Source organism: Rhinopithecus roxellana, chromosome 2, assembly GCF_007565055.1.
Source record: "Rhinopithecus roxellana isolate Shanxi Qingling chromosome 2, ASM756505v1, whole genome shotgun sequence".
Classification (NCBI taxonomy): Eukaryota; Metazoa; Chordata; class Mammalia; order Primates; family Cercopithecidae; genus Rhinopithecus; species Rhinopithecus roxellana.
The window spans coordinates 109,310,942-109,333,302 of record NC_044550.1 but is presented as its reverse complement, the minus strand read 5'-3'; the positions used below and the strand labels follow the sequence as shown (position 1 = coordinate 109,333,302).

The 22,361-nt window shown below is 40.6% G+C and overlaps 1 long non-coding RNA gene across 1 annotated transcript; it reads right to left on the bottom strand.

The window, feature by feature from the left end:
* Nucleotides 1-14,894: 14,894 nt before the first annotated feature.
* Nucleotides 14,895-20,667, bottom strand: LOC115893659. Its single transcript, XR_004053724.1, has 4 exons — nucleotides 20,394-20,667; nucleotides 20,160-20,313; nucleotides 18,789-18,890; nucleotides 14,895-16,641 (listed from the first exon to the last, which is right to left on the bottom strand). It is a non-coding gene; the product is annotated as an uncharacterized LOC115893659 (long non-coding RNA).
* Nucleotides 20,668-22,361: the final 1,694 nt, after the last annotated feature.

The following is a 22,361-nucleotide window of genomic DNA, read 5'->3' as shown; positions in this document are numbered from 1 at the left end:
ACTCTAAGACTAGATTATAAAAGTCAATGCTGTTTCCTACTGGCTTTTTCTCAGGATATTCACTCCTGGAACCCAGTGGCCATGTTGTCAGGAAGCCCAGACCACATGGCGATGCCCCAGCTGAAGTCCTAGCCCCAGTAATCCACAGACTGTAGGAGATAATAAGAATGGATGATTTTTGTTCTTTCATGCCACTAAAGTTGTGTTTGTTTGTTATAAAGGAATAGGTACATAACTATCCCCAAAGACCCGAACGGTAAACCAGGAAGCCAATGTATTACTTTACAAGAAAGATTAGGTCTTTCCAAAGACCACTTACTCCATCCTTGGCAGCCCCTTCCAGGTATCCAGGTCCCTTCGAGGCTACTGGATGGATAAGAAAATAGAGCGCAGAGACCCACAGGCCTGGTGACACTTACTGAAGCTTCTGCCCCAAGCTGTGTCCACCGGTGACTGTCATTTCCCTTCCCCACCCCACCCCCAATGCTCGCTCTCTCATTCCTGCTGGAGAGGGTTTATGTCCACCCATCTCCTGCTATTAATAGTCGTTCTTTCCTAGATAAAGCAAACACAACAGATTCATGTTCTTCCAGGTTAATACACTTATTACGTTCAGCATCACAGATGTTACTATAGATGTCCTGATAAAAACACCACATTGATTCATGGGGGGCACCACTCCTCAGTCAGTAGTTTACTGATTATTCATTAGTCTGACTTCGCCCATTACCTTTTCATTCTTCATTGCAGTCTGAGAGGTTAACTTATCTCCAAGTTGTGACTGTCTTAGTGTTATTCCATGGACTGATATACATGGTCACTCCCACCTATCAGCCGAAGGCAATGCCTAGTGACTTGTTTGGGTGCCGAACAAAGGGTGCTCATGTACCATATTTTGAGAAACCATGAAGTTTAGCGCACGTAGTTGTTCATCTAATACTTTCATTCTGAGGTACCTGGGGCTGATTGACTGCACTGAGTCACACTTTGGCATAACCCCTCGGGTTACTCTCAGTCCCTTGTTATAGGACCAACAGGTTCATGTGCTCACTGTGCAGTAACAGACCCATTCCACAGAGAGCAGGGTTTGCAGCAGAGAAAGTTTAAGAATCTCAAGGTGCCGAGCAAGGAGATGGGAAGAGACTCTCAAATCCATCTCCCCAAGGAGTTCTTGGCTGGGGCTTTTAAGGGGATCATGAAGGGGAAGGGGCTGGATAACTGGGCTCCTTGATTGGTCAGGGTAGGAGGATGAAATCATCAGGATGTGAAAACTGCATTCTTTGGTGAGCCAGCCTCTTATGGGGTCCACTAAACTGTGGACCAGTTGAGTCAGTAGTTTCATCGGTATGCAGGAACTGAAGGAATAGCTCAAAGGGAAAAACATAATGTTTCATAATTCTCAAATTGTTTTCTATAGAGTAGTTAAGGGGAAGTATAATCTTGTAACAGGGTCTACATGATCCTAGGACAACAATAGTTGTTCCTCAAACAACTCTGAGGAAGGAGATTTGAGCTGGCTGACCTCAAGGTCAATGCTGAAGGTGATGCAAGTTGGGTTTATTTTCATGTCTCCCCCTTTCATATTCTCTGATTAATTTTATAAAGTTTATAGGGTTGGGCCAGGCGCAGTGGCTCACACTTGTAATTCCAGCACTTTGGGAGGCCGAGGTGGGCGGATCACGAGGTCAAGAAATCAAGACGATCCTGGCTAACATGGTGAAACCCCATCTCTACTAAAAATACAAAAAATTAGCTGTGTGTGGTGGCGTGCACCTGTAGTTCCAGCTACTCGGGAGGCTGAGGCAGGAGAATCGCTTGAACCTGGGAGGCAGAGATTGCAGTGAGCCATGATCACACCACTGCACTCCAGCCTAGGCGATAGAGCGTGACTCCATCTCAAAATAAATAAATAAAATAAAGTAAAAATAAAGTTTATAGGGTCAGTTTCACCCTTTTATTCAATTTTCTGTTCCTTTTTCTCCTTTTTAAATCCCCTCAAGCTTATACCATGGCACTCTCACACAAGTACACGCTGTGCTGACAAACTGCTTCAGTTCTTTTAGGGAAGCAGCAATGATTAAATCCTTACTTTTGGTGCAGAACTTACTGTCAGTTCTCAGATATGTGACCTCTTGGAGCCTCAGTCTCCTCATCTGCAAAATGGCGACAGTTGCTATTGTCACCTGTTTTCTTCCCAAGATTATCATGAGATTCAAATAAGATCATGTGGGTGAGAACACTGTGAAAGGCTTGGCAAGCCACACAAATGTCAGGAAAACATGCAGATAATTTCCTACAAAAATAATTAGGCATTCACTTTCATTCATTCGAATGCGGCCTTTGTTCCTTTCTTGCATCTAATTAAATCAAGAGAAATGTCAGGTGTAGAATTCTTAGGGATCGGGGTTTTGTTTTTGCTGGGCAAGAAAAATATTCCCTCAAGTGCCTTGGGCATATAGTTAATTTGGTTTTCCTGTGCTCTACAATTAAAGCCTTATCTGGAATTGTTATGGCTTTGTATCCTTTCAGCCATTTAGATGCTAATGAAGAAAAGTTCAGCAAGGATGAAATTCTAAATATCTAGCACTTTATTTCATAAGCATATTCATTAATAGTTATGGCTGATCACATGACCGGCCTTCTCAAAAGCAAGAGGATGTGGAGGTCATGCAAGTCCCTGGAGAAGGAAATTTGGAAACCCAAATAAGTAAATTTAATTAGTGATCTCACATGAAATGATTGTGAGATGCAGGCAAATTTCCCCTGCCTTCCAGCAGAAGGGCTTTGTCCTGGTGTATAACATTTCAAAGCCCCTAGCTCATGAGAGCCACTTTTCTCCACAGCAAGGATGCTTTTGCAGCTGCTATAAGGTGTAGGGATTTCATTTTTAATACAGAATGTGCTCCAGCTTCTGTAAGAACCTGCAGCTGTTTGGCCACTCTGTGCAAGAGGTTGAATGTTGTGCATTGTCCCTGGAGCTGCTTTAGACCAAAAGCAAAATATTTTCTGCTTCTAAGAATTGGTGAAGGCCACCTATCAGAGGAATTTAAAATATTTCTCCAATTAAGCTCTATACCTACAGAGTCCACTTTGAATATGAGAAGAAAGGGGCAGCAAGTTAGCAGAGCTGCTCTTTGAAAAAGCTGTTCTTGAGAAGACAAAGCTCTCTTCAGAGCAGCCTTCAGGTCCTCTTTCTGAATAGGAAAACACCTGCTTTCAGGAGGACTGCAAAGCCCTCATTCCCTCTAGGCAAAAGAAGAGAGAATAGTTTGGATTTTTCAGTGTTGTTATCTAATGCTGAACATCTAGAAGAAGTGAATGCCTAACTCACAAGTAGTGTAAGTGGTCAGCAGGCAATAAATGTTATTGAAGGAATGAGTCAATGAATACCACAAAATGCATAACACTTTAGCTTTAAAGGAGATTTTCTTTACAAAACTCCATCAGCCTGAGTTCAAGCTGTTCTTTACAATTCTAAACTACATGGCTGCAAAGTTGTAGCACAACTCACACCTGTAGACGGATGGAGGGAGAAGGGGTAGGCTCACCTGGACGTCTACCTGGCAGGTTAGCTGCACCAAACCTGGCACTTACTGGGATGAGACTTGGCACTTAATGGGATTAGAGATCCTGGCAGGCTTTCCTTAGATCCCGTGACCTCTTCTATTTATGCACTTCGGGAACAGCTATTGGCCAAACACTGGTTTATTGCCTAGCTATCACTTTTTCCTCTTTTCAAATTATTTGGAATTGACCACAGCAAGTTAGCCACATCCCAAATACTTGCACCAATTATCTGTAACACCAAATGTCAAATTGTGGTATTTCGTTGTGTTCCAGAGGAATATTTGAGTCGGGATTCTAGATTCTATGGAAATCTATAGAAAAAGTAGTCATGGCATGATTGCCACTGTCGTCTGTTATATATTCAACCTCTTCTGTCTTGCTTTTGTTTCTGTCAGAGATGGACTAGAAGCAAAGTGTCGAGGTCTTGCTTTATGCCATTTGGCTGTTATATATAGTCATTTAATTTTTCCCTTCCCAGATGAGACTCAGGTGGCAAGGTGGCAACTTTCAGCAAAATACTTTCCACAGAACCAAGAAGTCCTTGACAGGGGTGACCTTTGGGGTCTAGGACACAAGGTTACACAAGAGAGTTTGGTGCACAGAGGTGCTGCATCTGACTCCCTTCCTCTCCTTGTTCCAAACCTGAGGTTCTGTGGTTTGTCATAGTGGAATTTCTACAGGTAACACGCTGTATGCCTGACAAAGCCAACTGTCATGCAGGTGTTCGACAGCATGTCTTTCTGGTGTGTGGAGAAGCTTAGAGACAAGGTGGGATTGAAGCCTGCAGTTTCCCAGAGTTGGACACCAGGACTCCAACAGTAAATGTCTTAACTCAGAGCTGTAACTTGGAGGCATCTGTAGGGAATCCGCATCTCACTGCATTTGCCCAAGAGCTGAAGGGACTTTACAATAAAGTCCTTCAAACAGGAAGGGAGTGATCATTTAAAACCCTTGTAAGGTACACTAAGACGATAAAGGAAGCAGGAACAGCCATGGAGAAGGGGAAGAGAACATTCCTCCATCCACTCTCCTCCTTTGAACCTAACCAGACAGCCTCACCCAGATCACAGACCACAGAGTCCTTCAGGCAGCTGTGACATCCAGGAGTCTCTGCACAACTCCTGCCTAAAGATGTCTTTGATATACTGAATGGCAGCTCCAATCTGACACCCCTTCCCTTCCCTTCATCTCTGACATCTCTGAGCTTCTTTCCAGTGACATCACTCATCTTAGGGTGGTACAGATGAAACCCAACCACATTGCTTATGCCTCTTTTTTTAGCTTCTTTTTATTATGAACCCTTTCCTCCTAACACATTTAAGGGGGCGGTGCAAAAGTGTACATGTGAACTTTTGCTTGTTTCAATTGAGAAAATGACAAAGCATCAGGAATGTCCTAGTTTTGAATATGTAATATCAGCACATCCTTCTGTGCAACTCTCCCAAAAAGGGTGTGATTTTGTGCATGCATGCCTACACCGTCTTGGTAGCTCCTCCCCCAGGTCCCCCTGTGAGCTCAGCCTAATGACTAGTCCTCAAAGATTGTCCCTGAGTGGAACTGATATATTAAGGTACATTTTCTAAATGTGGAATTTTCTAGTCAGGACTTCCCAAGTCATTCCTGTACCACCCCACTAGGAGTACGGACAGATTCGCTTGCTGAAATGGCGAAGTGAGTGCCCGCAGCTGGCCAGGCTGAGCTGTTTCTGAAGCTCAGAGCAGCTATGACTCATCCCTCCTACAGTCCGTTAACTTCCCACTCCTGTCACTAGACCTACTCCTCTCGCTCTGACTCCTGCAAACCCACTTATTTTCAAATTTGCTCAATAACTATGACATTCAAACCCAACATGCTCCATGCACAGGATGCTGTGAAAACACATAGTGAGAATTAAGGGTTCACAGAAGGAATAATGGCCAGAGTGAGAACTGTTTTCTGGGATGCTGGGTGATGAGAAATAACTGCTAATAAGAGACAGCAGCAAGTTTTAGGACATGTGCCATCAGGCCCAATTGAGTTAAGGGAATGCAGTCATCCTAACTGGTGGTTTTCAGAAAGCCACACAACATTCTAATTGAATGCACAGGCCTCTGCATGATTAGGAACATAATACCTTGGTGCCCAGGCCGGACTGAGCTGGTAACAATGAGCTGAAATGGCTTCCTGCCATGAAGCAGAGCAGCTCAAGCTTACTCTCCCTGTGACTCTTCCCGGCCCTGTTGCAAAGTCACAAAGGAAGCTCAAGAAACCAATGTTCAGAGGTTTAGAGCTTTCCTGCATGGTTCCAACTACTTGTGTGACATAAAAATGCAATGACTGCAGAAGGAGGATTGCAGCTGGATTTCGGAGAAACTTTCTGAAGAATGGACACAAGGAACCAGCAGCCTGGTGCAAAGTCACTGAAGCAAGTAGCACCAACTCCTCCCATCCTCCCATCAGACACTATTCATTTCAAGTGGTCTCCAGTCATGCAGCCATTTCACGGAGTTTGCATCTTAAGCCCACCTAAGATAGTGTCAATAAGATATTGTCAATAAGATATTGTCTTGAATTCCCAGCCAGAGTCCAGGGAATCCAGAAGTTTCCAAAACTTTGAAAATAGGAAATATTCAACAGAGTCACTCAGCCAATATTTGTTCAGTGCCTACCACATTCCAGTCACTAATAATTGGCATGAATATCAGCCCAATAGAATTAACCATTGGACTATCTTTGGGAACCCCTGGGAGACATATTCAACACGAGCCTGAATTAAAAATACAACTAATTTTCTATATTGTGATCTTTAAAATGTATAACGGGCCTTTCACTTTAAACTCAGCTCTGGACATCTCCATGCAACTCTCAGAGCAGCTCTTTCAACTCAGCATGTTTACACATGAACTCATTGTCTTCCCTCCAAATCTATATGTCAGTTGGTAGCACTCAATCACCCGAATCAGGACCTGTGAATCACCCTTGCCCCTTTCTACTCCGTTACACTCAAGATCCAATCAATCAGCACATCATATCACTTTGCCCCATAGACACAACTCAAACAATATAATAGTCTCTTCTGTAGACACTGTAGTAGGCACACCACAGATGGGTACTATTGTTATCATCCTCATTTTACAGATGAATAAACATGGCTGCAGAGGTTAAATAACTTCCCTAAGATCACACCATCTGTATATGGCAAAGCTAAAAATCAAGGTTGGCTGGGCACAGTGGCTCATGCCTGTAATCCCAGCACTTTGGGAGGCCAAAGTAGGTAGATCACGTGAGGTCAGGAATTCAAGACCAGCCTGACCAACATAGTGAAATCCCATCTCTGCTGAAAATGCAAAAATTAGCCAGGCATGGTGGTGCATGCCTATAATCCCAGCTACTAGGGAGGTTAAGGCAGGAGAATCGCTTGAACCAGGGAGGCGGAGGTTGCAGTGAGCCGAGATTGTGCCACTGGACTCCAGCCTGGGCAACAAGAGGGAAACTCCATCTCAAAATAAATAAATAAATAAATAAATAATAAAAATCAAGCTCAAGTCTTTCTGAATTTAAAGAGGAGGATTTTGAAGCTCTGTGTCTCTAATTCAGCAATCTCTGCCCTAATGTAAACCTCATTCTTTCTTCAGTCTCCTTACTGGTTCCTCTGCCCTCTGCCTTCACTTTTTTTAGTGGGTTTCTACATTTATAATGTTTTGTTTTTGTTTCTGTTTCTGTTTTGAGCCAGAGTCTCACTCTGTCGCCAGGCTGGAGTGCAGTGGCACAGTCTCGGCTCACTGCAAGCTCCGCCTCCCAGGTTAAAGCGATTCCCCTGCCTCAGCCTCCCGAGTAGCTGGGACTACAGGCACATGCCACTATGCCCAGCTAATTTTTTGTATTTTAGTAGAGATGGGTTTCACTGTATTGGCCAGGATGGTCTCAATCTCCTGACGTTGTGATCTGCCCATCTCGGCCTCCCAAAGTGCTGGGATTACAGGCATGAGCCACCTGGCCCGGCCCATTTATTATGTTTTTTAAAGTCAAGTTTATATGGGTATAATATACAAAAGTAAAATTCACTCCTTTTAAGTATAGTTTGACAAGTTTTGACAAATGTATATGGTTATGTAACTACCACGATGATCAAGATATAGAACTTTTCTATCACCCCAAAAAGTTCTTCATGATCCTTTACAGTCAATCCCCTTCCCTGGTTCCTGACTATGGTAATCACTAATCTTATTTTTCTTTCCCTAGTTTTTCCTTTCAGATAATGAAATGTAAATGAACCATACAATACACAACCTTTGGTGTCTGGCTACTTTCCCTTAGCAGGGAGCTTTTGATTTTTTCCATATTGTTGTGAGTGTCAATAGTTGAGTCCTTTTTATTGCTGAGTAGTATTCCTTTGCATGGATGTATCACCATTTGTTTATCCATCCATCACATGAAGGACATTTGAGTTATTTCCAGTTTGGGGCTACTATGAATAAAGCTACTAGAAACATTCACATACAAGTCTTAATGTAAACACATTTCTCTTTCTTTTGGGTAAATAAATACACAGGAATGGGACATAGGTTGTATAGAAAATGTATGTGTATGCTTAACTTTATAAGAATCTGTCAAACTGTTTTCCAAGTGGCTATATAAGTTTGCATACCAACCAGCAATGAAAGAGAGTTCTAGTTGCTCTACATCCTTACCAACACTTAGTATTGATAGTCTTTTTAATTTTAGCCAGGCTAATATGTATATAGTAGTATCTCCTTATGATTCCTATTTGCATTTCCCTAATGACTAATCATGTGGAACATCTAGTTCATGTGCTTATTTGCTATCTATTTGTCTTTTTTTTTTTTTTTTTTTTTTTTTTTGAGACAGAGTCTTGCTCTGTCACCCAGGCTGGAGTACAGTGGCGGGATCTCAGTTCACTGCAAGCTCCGCCTCCTGGGTTTATGCCATTCTCCTGCCTCAGCCTCCTGAGTAGCTGGGACTACAAGCCCGCGCCACCACACCCAGCTAATTTTTTTGTATTTTTAGTAGAGACGGGGTTTCACCATGTTAGCCAGGATGGTCTCGATCTCCTGACCTCGTGATCCACCCGCCTCAGTGTCCCAAAGTGCTGGGATTACAGCCGTGAGCCACTGCACCCGGCCTCCATTTGCTAGTGCATATCTGTATAACCTTAGGAAAGTTACTAAGCCTATGATGGCTCTTTTTCATTTTGCCTCTCTCATTTCACATGCAAAATTTTTTCATTTTCTTTCTCCAAGTAACATTGGGCTCCTTCCACTGTAAAGCACACTAGTCTAATCTCCTCCCACCTCCTTAGCCTTACCATGATCTGCTGAGCACGTCCCAGTTAGCAAGATGGTGAGGACAGACTTACCCTCAGAAGAGGAGACCCTCTGCATATGTTACCTTTTCTTTCCACTTCTCATTAAGTTAATCTCCCAGAATCACATACACATACACAGCAGGGGAGGAGGGAGTACTTCTTGCCAACTCCAAAGCTCATATTTTTGTTTCTTCCAACTTTTAAGTTCAAGGGTACATGTGCAGGATGTGCAGGTTTGTTACATAGGTAAACATGTGCCATGGTGATTACCTGCACAGATCATCCCATCACCTAGGTATTATGCCCAATACCCATTAGTTATTCTTCCTGATTAGCCCCAGTGTGTGTTGTTTCCCCTACCCCATGTGTCCATGTGTTCTCATCATTCAGCTCCCACTCGTAAGTGAGAACATGCAGTATTTGGTTTTCTGTTCCTGTGTTAGTTTGCTGCGGATGATGGCTTCCAGCTCCATCCATGTCCCTGCAAAGCCCATGATCTCATTCCTCTTTATGACTGCATAGTATTCCGTGGTATATATGTACCACATTTTCTTTATCCAGTCTATCATTGATGGGCATTTAGGTTGATTCCATGTCTTTGCTATTGTGAACAGTGCTGCAATGAACATACACATGCATGTATCTTTATAATAGAAAGATTTATATTTATTTGAGTATATACTCAGTACTGAGATTGCTGGGTCAATTGCTGGGTGTTCTGCCTTTAGGTATTTGAGGAATCACCACGCTGTCTTCCACAATGGATGAACTATTTTACACTCCCATCAATAGTGTAAAAAGCATTCTTTTTTCTCCACAACCTTACCAGCATCTGTTGTGGTTTTTTTGTTTTGTTTTGTTTTGTTTTACTTTGTAATGATAGCCATTCCGACTGATGTGAGATACCATCCCACACCAGTGAGAATTTTGATTTGATTTTTTTATTTTGATTTGGATTTCTCTAATGATCAGTGATGTTGGGTTTTTTTTCATATGTTTGTTGGCTGCATGTATGTCTTCTTTTGAGAAATGTCTGTTCATGTCCTTTGCTCACTTTTTAATTAAGTTTTTTTTTTTCTTGTAAATTTATTTAAGTACCTTGTATATGTTGGATGTTAGACCTTTGGCAAATGGGTAGATTTCAAAAAATTTCTCCCATTCCACAGGTTATCTGTTGACTCTGATGACAGTTTCTTTTGCTATGCAGAAGCTCTTTAATTTAATTAGATCCCATTTGTCAATTTTTGCTTTTGTTACAATTGCTTTTGACATCTTCATCATGAAATCTTTGCTTGTGTCTATGTGCTGAATGATATTACCTAGATTTTTTCCAGGGTTTTTATAGTTTTGGAATTTTACATTTAAATCTTTAATCCATCTTGAGTGGATCTTTGTATATGGTGTGAGGAAGGGGTCCAGTTTCAATTTTCTGCATATGGCTAGCCAGTTCTCCCAGCACCACTTATTAAATACGGATTCCTTTCCCCACTGCTTGTTTTGGTCAGGTTTGCTGAAGATCAGATGATTGTAGGTGTGCAGTTTTATTTCTGGGTTCTCAATTCTATTCCATTGGTCTATGTATCTATTCTTATACCAGTACCATTCTGTTTTGGTTACTGTAGTCTTCAGTATAGTTTGGAATCAGGTAGCATGGTGCCTCCAGCTTTGTTATTTTTGCTTAGGATTGTCCTGGCTATTCAGGCTCTTTTTTGGTTCCATGTGAATTTTAAAATAGCTTTTTTCTAATTCTGTGAAGAACGTCAAAGATAGTTTAATGGGGATAGCATTGAATCTATAAATTGCTTTGGGCAGTATGGCCATTTTCTTGATATTGATTCTTCTTATCCATGAGCATGGAATTTTTTCCTTTTGTTTCTGTCCTCCCTGATTTCTTTGAGCAGTGGTTTATAGTTCTCCTAGAAGAGGTCCTTCACTTCCCTTGTTAGCTGTATTCCTGGGTATTTTATTCTTTTCGTGGCAATTGTGAATGGGAGTTCATTCATGATTTGTCTCTCTGCTTGCCTGTTGTTGGTGTGTAGGAATGCTAGTGATTTTTGCACATACATTTTGTATCCTGAGAGTTTGCTGAAGTTGCTTATCAGTTTAAGGAGGTTTTGGGCTGAAACAAAGGGGTTTTCTAAATACACAATCATGTCATCTGCAAACAGAGATAGTTTGACTTCCTCTCTTCCTAGTTGAATATGTTTTATTTCTTTCTCTTGCCTGAATGCCTTATCCAGAACTTCCAACACTATGTTGAATAGGAGTGGTGAGAAAGAGCATCCTTATCTTGTGTCAGTTTTCAAGGGGAATGTATCCAGTTTTTGCCCATTCAGCATGATATTGGCTGTGGTTTTGTCATATATGGCTCTTATTATTTTGAGGTATGTTCCTTCAATACCTAGTTTATTAAGAGTTTTTAACATGAGGAGATGTTGAATTTTATCAAAGGCCTTTTCTGCAACTATTGAGATAATCATGTGGTTTTTGCCTTTAGTTCTGTTTATGTGATGAATCACAGTTATTGATTTGCATATGTTGAACCAACCTTGCATTCCAGGGATGAAGCCTACTTGATTGTGGTGGGTAAGCCTTTTTACATGCTGCTGGATTTGGTTTGCCAGTATTTTATTGAGGATTTTTGCATTGATGTTCATCAAGGATATTGGCCTGAAGTATTCTTTTTGTGTTACATCTCGGCCAGGTTTTGGTATCAGGATGATGCTGGTCTCATAGAATGAGTTAGGGAGGAATCCTTCCTTTTCAATTTTTTTGGAATAGTTTCAATAGAAATGGGCCAGCTCTTCTTTGTACCTCTGGGAGAATTCTCAGCTGTGAATCTGTCTGGTCCTAGGCTTTTTTTGGTTGGTAGGCTATTTGTTACTGCCTCAATTTCAGAACTTGTTATTGGTCTATTTGGGGATTCAATTTCTTCCTAGTTGAGTCTTGAGCAGGTGTATGTGTCCAGAATTTATCCATTTCTTCTAGATTGTCTAGTTTATGTGCATAAAGGTGCTTATAGTATTCTCTGATAATTGTATTTCTGTGGAATCAGTGGTGATATCCCCTTTATCATTTCTGATTATGTGTATTTGAATCTTATCTTTTTTCTTCTTTATTAATCTAGCTAGTGGTCTATTTTATTAATTTTTTCAAAAAATCAGATCCTGGATTTGTTAATTTTTGAAGGGATTTTTGTGTCTCTATCTCCTTCAGTTCAGTTCTGATCTTGGTTATTTCTTGTCTTCTGCTAGCTTCAGAGTTTGTTTGCTCTTGTTTCTCTAGTCCTTTTAGTTGTAATGTTACGTTGTTAACTTGAGATCTTTCTAGCTTTTTGATGTAGGCATTTAGTACTATAAATTTCCCTTTAACACTGCTTTAGCTGCATCTCAGAGATTCTGGTATGTTCTATCTTTGTTCTCACTAGTTTCAAATAACTTGATTTCTGCCTCAATTTCACCATTTACCCAAGAGTCATTCAGGACCAGGTTGTTCAGTTTCCATGTAGTTGTGTGGTTTTGAGTGAATTTCTTAATCTTGAGTTTTAATCTGATTGTGCCACGGGCTGAGAGACTGTTTGTTATGATTTCAATTCTTTTGCATTTCCTGAGGAGTGTTTTACTTCCAATTATATGATCAATTTTAGAGTAAGTGCCATATGGCAATGAGAAAAACATATATTCTGTTGTTTGGGGACAAAGCCTACATTTCTTTTTTGCAAACTCCATCAAGATAAAAGGCAAGATTATTAAAAGCAGAGCTGACTTGAGCTGTAGTGATGGAGAAGAGATCCACGGTTATGAAAGGTTAGTGTGTCCAAAAGGATAGGGAACAGGGAATTTTTTCTGGTACTAGAATTGTTCTGTATCCTATTTGTGGGGATGAACTTACACATGTATTAAAATTCATAGAAAGCACACCCCGATGAAAAATCCATTTTGCAGTATAATTTTTTTAAAAAACAGCTGCTTCAACAGAAAAATTTTCTGCTATCCAATGTGTATGACATTGAAATTAACCTAAAAACTTAAAAGTAGGCCGGGCGCGGTGGCTCAAGCCTGTAATCCCAGCACTTTGGGAGGCCGAGATGGGCGGATCACGAGGTCAGGAGATCGAGACCACCCTGGCTAATACGGTGAAACCCCGTCTCTACTAAAGAATACAAAACTTAAAAGTAAAAATCTAGGCTATCTTTTCTTCTCTAGAACTGTATTCGGTCATCCCTAGGCAAAGCTGTGACTAAGTAAAGGCCCCTCACTAACTGCCAACACCCTTTCTGAGCATCCCCTTCCTCTCTGGATCCTCCCATACAGCTCTGCAGACAGGGCATGCATGGGTCCATGCTGCCTTCACCATAAATGCACATGCTCTGTTCTTTGTGACATCCAGGCCCACTGCCCCTGGGCCCACTGCCCCTAATCCCTGCACTAGGCAGCTCCTCCCATTCTAGAACCCTAATCTATTTATCAAAACTCACTTCCTCAACATGAGGTTCTGCTCTCAGTTAATTGTGACAGTAGGAAGAGTTCAATAAACCCATCCTCACCATGTAAAGCTGTCTATAACCAAGAATAATTGAATGGGACAGAGATATCTGTCGGGAATAGGCAGATCATGGAAAATTGGAGGAAGGGAAGCTTTCACAACATCATTCACCTCACTCCTTGTAGATCCTGCCAATTCTGGCCTCAACATACACATAAGCCATCTCAGAGAGCTGTCACTCCTTTTCTTAAAAGTCTTCAGAAGAGTGAAGGAGGCTGTGCACGTGTGGGAGCAAGGGCTCAGTTTTGCTGTGCACTTAAAACTGCTTCAAAAAATAGTCTTTTTGTTTAAGTCTTCACAGACTTCTCAGTATATATGCTGCATGGTAATTCTTTAGCATAGACAGGGCAAAGCTGACTATATTATTCAGTAGAGTAATAATAAAGTAATAATAGGCTGGGTGTGGTGGCTCACGCATGTAATCGCAGCACATTGGGAGGCCAAAGCAGGCAGATCACAAGGTCAGGAGTTCGAGACCAACCTGGTCAATATGGTGAAACCCCATCTCTACTAAAAATACAAAAATTAGCCGGGCGTGGTGGTGGGCGCCTGTAGTCCCAGCTACTAGGGAGGTTGAGGCAGGAGAATCGCTTGAACCCGGGAGGTGGAGTTTGCAGTGAGCCAAGATCATGCCACTGCACTCCAGCCTGGGCAAAAGAGCAAGACTCCATCTCAAAATAAATAAATAAATAAGTAAGAATAAAGTAAAACAACAATAGCTAGTATGTTTTGAATATTTATTATATGACAAGCACTGCTCTAAGTACTTCATGTGTGTTACTGCATTTAATTTTCTAGCAATCTTAAGTGGTAGATACTGTTATCATCTCAATGTTGCAGGTGAGGAAACTGAGGCAAAACCTGTGAAAGCAACTTGCTGTGGTAGACACAAAGAAGTGCCACCCAGAACCCTGGTCAGACCCGGCCTTGTTGCCTGGCTGTGGGGAGGGGACCAATGCAGTGGGCCTTCTGCTGCCAGCTATTCAGGTCAGCCCTAGATACAGTGCCCCTCATTAGGCCGCACCACAGCAGGCTTCAGAGCCAGGCCAGTGTATAAAGGTCTGGCCATTTCGGTCCAGTGCAGGAGCGCTGACTGTCTGGAGCTCCTGCAGGGCTGGCCCAGCTGCATTGGGCCTGCATCTCATTTCCACCCCAATTTCTCTGCCCGGTCCTGCTTCTGCCATTGGCCTGCCCTGTGTTGATCTGTAACAAACACCCTGCACCCAAAACTTTGTCTCAGTACTGGCTTTGGGAGGACCCAACCTATAGCACTTGCCAAGGGCCACACAGCAGGTAAGTCATGACCCCACAATGCAAACTGATGGTTTTATGCTCTTAAACACTATTGATACACTGCCTCCAAATATAAAAACAAATCTAGAACTCTCCTATAGCAATGGCTAAAACTATTACTAGGAGTATCTGAAATTTTTTCTTTAATTTTCAATAACAGCTTTATTGAGATATAATTCACATACCACAAAACCCATCCTTTTAAAATATACATACAATTCAGTGTTCTTAGCACATTGCCAAAGTCGTGCAACCATGACCGCTATCATTCCAGAACATTTCATGACCTCGAAAAGAAACCCCGTCCCCATTAGCAGTCACTCCCCATTCGTCTTGAATTTTGTCCACCTAAACAATAATTCATGTAGTTAAGCTGTTCTTGCCAGCGGCGAAATTTATCCACTGTGATCAAAGATACAAATTCTCCTAATTTCACTGCCGTTTAAAGTATTAAATCCATAAACATGTTCAAATTCTTGTTTGGTAATGTCACTCCTGGGAGTTTGTTGTAAGAAAAAACTGACAAAAGATGAGAGGAAAACAAAATGGTTCCTTGCAGCATCGTTTAAAAACTAAGAAACTGGAAACAAATGTCGTCCATCGTGGGTGATTGTTTAAACTGTGGCACATTAACAAAATGGAATATTGTGCATCTATCAAAGACTAAATAGCAACAAGAAAAATGTTTGGTGTAACATTAAGCATAAAAGCAGAAAATAAAATTGCATTTACAACTATGTAATGATGTATAAACGGATAAGGGTCAAAAGGAAAGGGAGAAAAATGAAAACAGTCGCTCCAACAGGATGTTGGGAACTCTGAATTATTTCCATTCTTCTGAGTTCCTTTATTATTGTCAAACTGTGGTCTTCATAATAAATGAGCACTGGAGGGAAAACATGCATATATCTACTCTTGCCAGGAAAAATTCTCACTCAGAAAGGGAGGTGGTATGATAGAAAATTATTGTTAAGGGCAAGGACTTTGGAGTCACCTGGACTTAGATTTCAATTCTGGCTCTGATGCTTCTGAGATGTGACAATAGGCAGTAGCCTAATTCTGTAAGCCTAATTTTCCACAACTGTTAACAGGGGCTGATACAGTCATACACTACCACACAGGGCTGTTGTGAAGAGAAGTGAGATGGTAGAGCCCAGCTCTCCTTTTTTTTTTTTTCTTTTGAGACAGGGTCTCACTCTGTCACCCAGCTGGAGTGACACCCAGTTCCAGTGCTGCAGCCTCGACTTCCTGGCCTCAGACAGGACCACCTATTAAATGGTAGTTACTGCTATTTTTGTTGCATAGGTAATGGTGATTAGAGTAATGGTGGTGGTACCAACAAGGGGACAGGGAACGGAAGCTTTTGTTTATGAGAATACCATTAACACTGAAAAAAAATAGAATGGCAGTATAATTTTCCACTGAATACACAGACGGAGGACTTTCTGTCATCTCTACCAATTGATCACTCCAATTCAGACCAAGTGAGCATTACTTCAAAGGAGAGTTGGGTTGGGGGGTCCATCACTCCTTCCTAGCTGGAGATACAGAGAAATCTGTACCTACAAGATCCTCCCAGTGTCCTTGTTGAGAACTTCATCCAAGAAACTCAAGTACTGCTGGATTTGTGTGACTCATCTTGTCAATGAATACAAAGGCCTATTAACTATTCTATGGTTGTAGTCATTGATATTATCACCATCATTAACAAAGAGTCTGTGTGGGATACTAAGAAAACGCTATTCATGTCTTTGTCTTCTCTGCTGGTCTGGATGAGCTGACCTCTCCCCCCAGGCCCTTCTTGCCTTTGCACACAGGACACCATCCCTGCTGGTCCTGCCCACACAAGGACTCTCAGAAGTTCCTCTTACTCTTGCATCAATTTGTCCTCACCCTTCCTCAGCATATAGATGTGCTGTTGCGTCTCCCACCTTAATAAAAAACAAAAATTATTGCGTGATTCCACATCTCTTTCTAGATACAGACCATCTCTCCATTCCCCTTTACAGAAAAACTCCTTGAAAGAGAATAGCAGGATGCTGAAAAGTATTGAAGCTGGGTGATGGGAAGATGTATATTATTCTTGCTACATTTTTTAATTTAGAAAGACTATTGAGCTGTAATTGATATATAATAAACTATATACAATTGGCCTCCATATCCATAGGTTCTGTATCCATGGATTCAACCAATTTAGATCAAAAGTATTTGAAACAAAAAAATGGATGGTTGCATCTATACTGATTATGTGCAGATTTTTTCCCTTGTCATTATTCCCAAAACAATACAGTATAGTAACACAGCATTTACACTGTATTTGGTACTATAAGTAATTGATATGGTTTGGCTGTGTCCCCACCCAAATCTCATATTGAATTGCAGCTCCCATAATTCCCACGTGTTGTGGGAGGGACCCGGTGGGAGTTAATTGAATCATGGGGGCAGTTTCCCACATACTGTTCTCATGGTAGTGAATAAGTCTCACGAGATCTGATGGTTTTATAAGGGGTTTCCTCTTTTGCTTAATTCTGATTCTCTCTTGTCTGCCACCATGCAAGACATGCCTTTCACCTTCCACCATGATTGTGAGGCCTCCACAGCCACGTGGAACTGTGAGTCCATTAAACTTTTTTTCTTTATAAATTACCCAGTCTCGAGTATATCTTTATCAGTAGCATGAAAATGGACTAATACAGTAATCTTGAGATGATTTAAAGTATACGGGAGGATGTGTGTAGGTTATATGCAAATGTTATCTTTGAGGGTCCTGAAATCAATCCCCCATGGGTACTGAGGGATGAAAGTATATCCTATGTACAATTTAATAAGTATTGGCACATGCAGATGCTTGTAAAACCATCATCGCATTCAAAATAATGAACATATCTATGACCCTTGGAAGCTGTCTAGGGTCCCTTTGAAATCCCTCCCTCTTGCCCCTCCTTCCCCGAGCACCTTTCTGTTGTTATACATGCATTTGCATTCTGTAGAATCTGTATAAGTGAAGTCATACAATATGTATGTTTTTTTTTTGCCTTGCTTGTCTCACACAGCATAATAATTTTGAGACTCATCCATGTTGCAGCATGCCCCAATAGTTCCTCCCTGTTATTGCTGAGTACTATTTAAATATACCACAGTCTGTTTATCCATTCACCTGCTGATGGACATTTGGGTTATTTCCAGCTTGGGACTATTACAAATAAAGCTTCTATGAACATTCAAGTACTCGTCTTTGTGTAGACACATGCTTTCATTTGTCCGGGCTAAATATGAGAATGGAATAGCCAGATCAGATGACAGGTGTACATTTAAATTTTTAAGAAACTGTAATACTGTTTTGCAGAGTATTTGCACAATTTTATATTCCCACCAGCAGTGTATGAGTTCCAGATCCTCCCTATCCAAACAACACTTGGCATATAGTCAGATTTTTTTATTTTTATCATTCCAATAGGTGTGGTTTCTCGTTGTGGTTTTAATTTGCATTTCCCTGAGAAATTACTTAATAGGTACAATATATATTATTCGGGGATGGTTACTGTAAAAGCCTTTACTTCACTGCTATGCAATCACTGCATATAACAAAATTGCATTTGTGCCTGTAATTGTATACACATAAAAAATTTTGCATTTTTCTACTGACTAATGAAGTTGAGCATCTTTTCATGTGCTTATTTGCCATCCAGAAGCTTTCTTTGAACAAGTGTCTGTTCAAATCTTTTGCTCATTTTTCAATTGAGTTGTTTGCTTTCTTATTGTTGACTTTTGAGAGTTTTCTTAATATCGTAGATACCAATCCTTTAACAGATAAGATTTTCAAACATTACTTCCCAGTCTTTTTATTCTCTTGAGAGTGTCTCTTTAAGTGAGATATATATATATGTATATATACACACACACATATATACATATATACACACATATATATGTATATATGTGTGTGTGTGTGTATATACATAATGGAATATTATTTAGCCCCAAAATATTGTTGTTTACGGCAAAATATATTAATCTGAAGGACATTATGCTAAGTGAAATTAACAAGCACAGAAAGACAAATATTGAATAATCTTACCTCTTCGTGGATCTAATAAGTTGAATTCGTAGACATAGAGAATAGAATGATGGTTACCAGCAGCTGAGGCAGTAGGGTAGTGAGGAGGCAGGGAATGAGGAGCTGTTGATCAAAGCGCACAAGTTTCAGATAGAGATGGGGAATAGACTTTGAGATCTACTGCACAGCAAGGTCACCATAGTCATAATAATGTATTATATTTTTCAGAATAACACGGTACATTTCAAATGTCTCACCCTAAAAAATGACAGTAAGCAAGGTGATGGACATGTTTAATTAGCTTGATTTAATCATTTCATATTGTATACATATACAAGGTATCACATTGTACTCCATAAATGTATAAAATTATGATTTGTCCATCAAAAATAATATTAGTAATAAAAAGTTAACTTAAAAAATTAACAGCAGAATTTTTAATTTGGGTGAGTCCAATTTATCAATACTCGTTTTATGCATAGTGCTTCTGATGTCCTAGTGAAGAAATTTTTACCAGAGAAATTAAAGACCTAAATGAATGGAGAAATATACCTTATTCATGGGCATGCATGCATATGACTCAATATTGTTGATATGTCAATTAAATCTACTGATCTACAGATTTAAGAGAATCCCAATTACAATCTTAGCAAGATTTTTAATATAAATTGAAAAGCTAATTCTAAATTCACAGGGAAATGAAAGGACTTGGAACAGCCCAAACAACTTTTAAAATGGAGAATGAAGTTGAAGAGCTAACACTACCTGATTTGAAGGTTTATTGTAAAGGTATAGTAATCAGGACAGTGTTATCTTGGCATAGAGATGACAAATAGGCTAATGAAACAGCAAGAACAGAAATGTTTCCACATACGTGGATGACTAATTTTTGACAAAGGAAATCCTGCAGAAATCCTGCAGAAAAACAATCATCTTTTCAGCCAATGATTCTGAAACATTTAGATATCCATTTGCTGAACGAAAAAAAAGACCTTCAATCTATACCTGTATCTATGATTGCCATGGCTCATGCCTGTAATCCCAGCACTCTGGGGAGGTCGAAGCAGGCAGATTACCTGAGCTCAGGAGTTTGAGACCAGCCTGGGTAACATGGCGAAACCCCATCTCTACTAAAAATACAAAAATTAGCCAAGCGTGGTGTCACACGCCTGTAGTCCCAGCTACTTGGGAGGCTGAGGCAGGAGAATCGCTGGTACCCAGGAGGCGAAGTTTGTAGCGAGCCGAGATCATGCCACTGCACTCCAGCCTGGGCAAGAGCGAGACCATATCTCAAAAAAAGAAAAAAAAAAAAAATCAGGACTCCAGATGAGTTGGGAAAAAATGGGGAAACTAAGCAATGTGGGAGGAAGCTAGAGTTGCAGAAAAAGATACCTGTTAAGGATCTGGTGAGGTAAGGTTCTGTCCTCTGGAAGCTGAGACAGTGAACTGGGTAAGAACAAGAACTGAGCCAGTGTCCCTGGGAAGTGGCTGGAATCTTGGGAACACAATCTCAATTTTCCTTACAAAGTGACCTCAGCTGACATACCTCAGGAACAAAAAGAGCAATGTTGAAATAGAACCTGAATTATCCCCCTCTCCTATTAAGAACCTGATGAGAATACATACTCATGGCCTCTTCCTTGAAAAAAATCACGATTTGATGTGTAGGCCCCCCTGGAGTTGTGCAGTGACTGATCTGAGGCTGTGAAACAATGTTAATAACAGAAGATAAGGCTTCCATCTCTGCCAGATGCATTCATTATCAGAAAGAACGTAGACTTGGACATGCTACCTTCAAAACAAAAAGAGCGAGGGGTAGAGTCATACCCAGTTTTATCTTGGGCTGCTCCTGTTAGGAAAGGATTTATCAAGATATGTTAATGCTTTGGACAGGACATCAATTAGGTACATCTTTAATTTGAAAATAATAAATTTGGGCTGAGCACAGTGGCCCATGCCTGCACTCCTAGCACTTTGGGAGGCCAGGGTGGGAGGATGATTTGAGGTCAGGAGTTCAAGACTAACCTGGGCAACATAGCAAGACTCCACCTCTACTAAAGATAAAAATAAAAAATCAGCTAGGCATGGGGGCACACACCTGTGTGTCCCAGCTACTTGGGAGGCTGAAACAGGAGGATTACTTAAGCCCAGAGGTCAAGGCTGAAGTAAGTCATGATCACACCACTGCACTCCAGCCTGGGTGACAAAGTGAGACTCTGCCTCAAAAAAAAATAAATAAATAATAAATTTGAAAGTATTTTTTAAATTCTTTATTATAAGCATGCCTAAACCTAAATACACAGAAGAACAAGGACTAATTCAGTTTAAATCAGTATTTTTTCCATTCGGGAAACAGAGCACAAAATAGTGGTACTTTCACGATTCCATCTCTAACATTTACGTAAGAAAATATCTTGTACTCTTGAAGGAAGGTTGAGGTGACTGCTGTCCTCCACCAAAGTCCATCCATCCTGAATTTAATGACACTCAAAGAATGTTACTATGCATTCCACAGTCCTCTGTGAGGAATGGCCTTGAGTCACAAAAGAACTGCTGGAAGAATCTATCGTTCTTAAACTATGGCTCTCCCTCCCGTTTATTTCTCATAACAACAGAGCAAAACAGAAACCAAGAAACAAGATCATAACTCAGAACAAACACTGCAACTATTTTTTCACAATCTGCCCACTTCTTAAATAAACATGAAATATTGTAACTAGCTATATTCAGATACTACAGGAAACAGAAAAACCAGAAGAAAAACCTCGAACATCCGTCCTTCATCTTTCCTGTACATGAAATCTACTTCTCTTCCAAACTTCAAATGCCTCCTCGCAAGAAGTTAAAATTGGGCATAATGCCGTGGAGAATGACCAGGTTCACACTTTTTCAGAATTCGCATTTTTCACATAAACACACAACCCACATATCAGGAAAACTACCATTTATCAGAGGGGACCAATCCCAAAAGTTCTGTTAGAACACCAGAAATTGTATTGATATGCAAGCTACATGACATATGGAGGGTTCTGTGTGAGTGTATATTCCTTGGGATCTTTTAGGAAACCTTTGAGCTATACTTATGGTGATAAGGTATATACTATAGCATATACTATGGTGAGAAGGTTTATACTTTCAGCTTTACTTACGGTGACAGGTTAGACTTATGGTGGAGTTGAGTCTGTGTCTTTTGGAACTTTGCGGGAACCTAACATCTCTTGTTGTCCAAAGCAACCATCTCAAAAATCCTGGTGAGCAGAACATCAGCAGCGAAGAGTGTCCTTTTTCGCTCATGTATCAGTTGAAAGCAAATGAATGGCACCTCTGACCTGGAACCAACTAACCCTGCACTTTAAGTGGCAGCTTGGGGCAAACTGAAGGATTTGATGTCAATTGCTCTGTTTTATAGGCTATATATGCTGAAAAGATTTTCATTCTGTTTTGAAACAAAAGAAAAGGACCCGGCAGGAAAGTGACTATGCCCTGACTCTGTACAATCCAAACTTGTGTATTAACATTGTTTCAGATTTTAACATCCCAACTCCACAGGCTAGACTTAAATTCAAAAATTTTACTTTTAGTACACTTCTATGA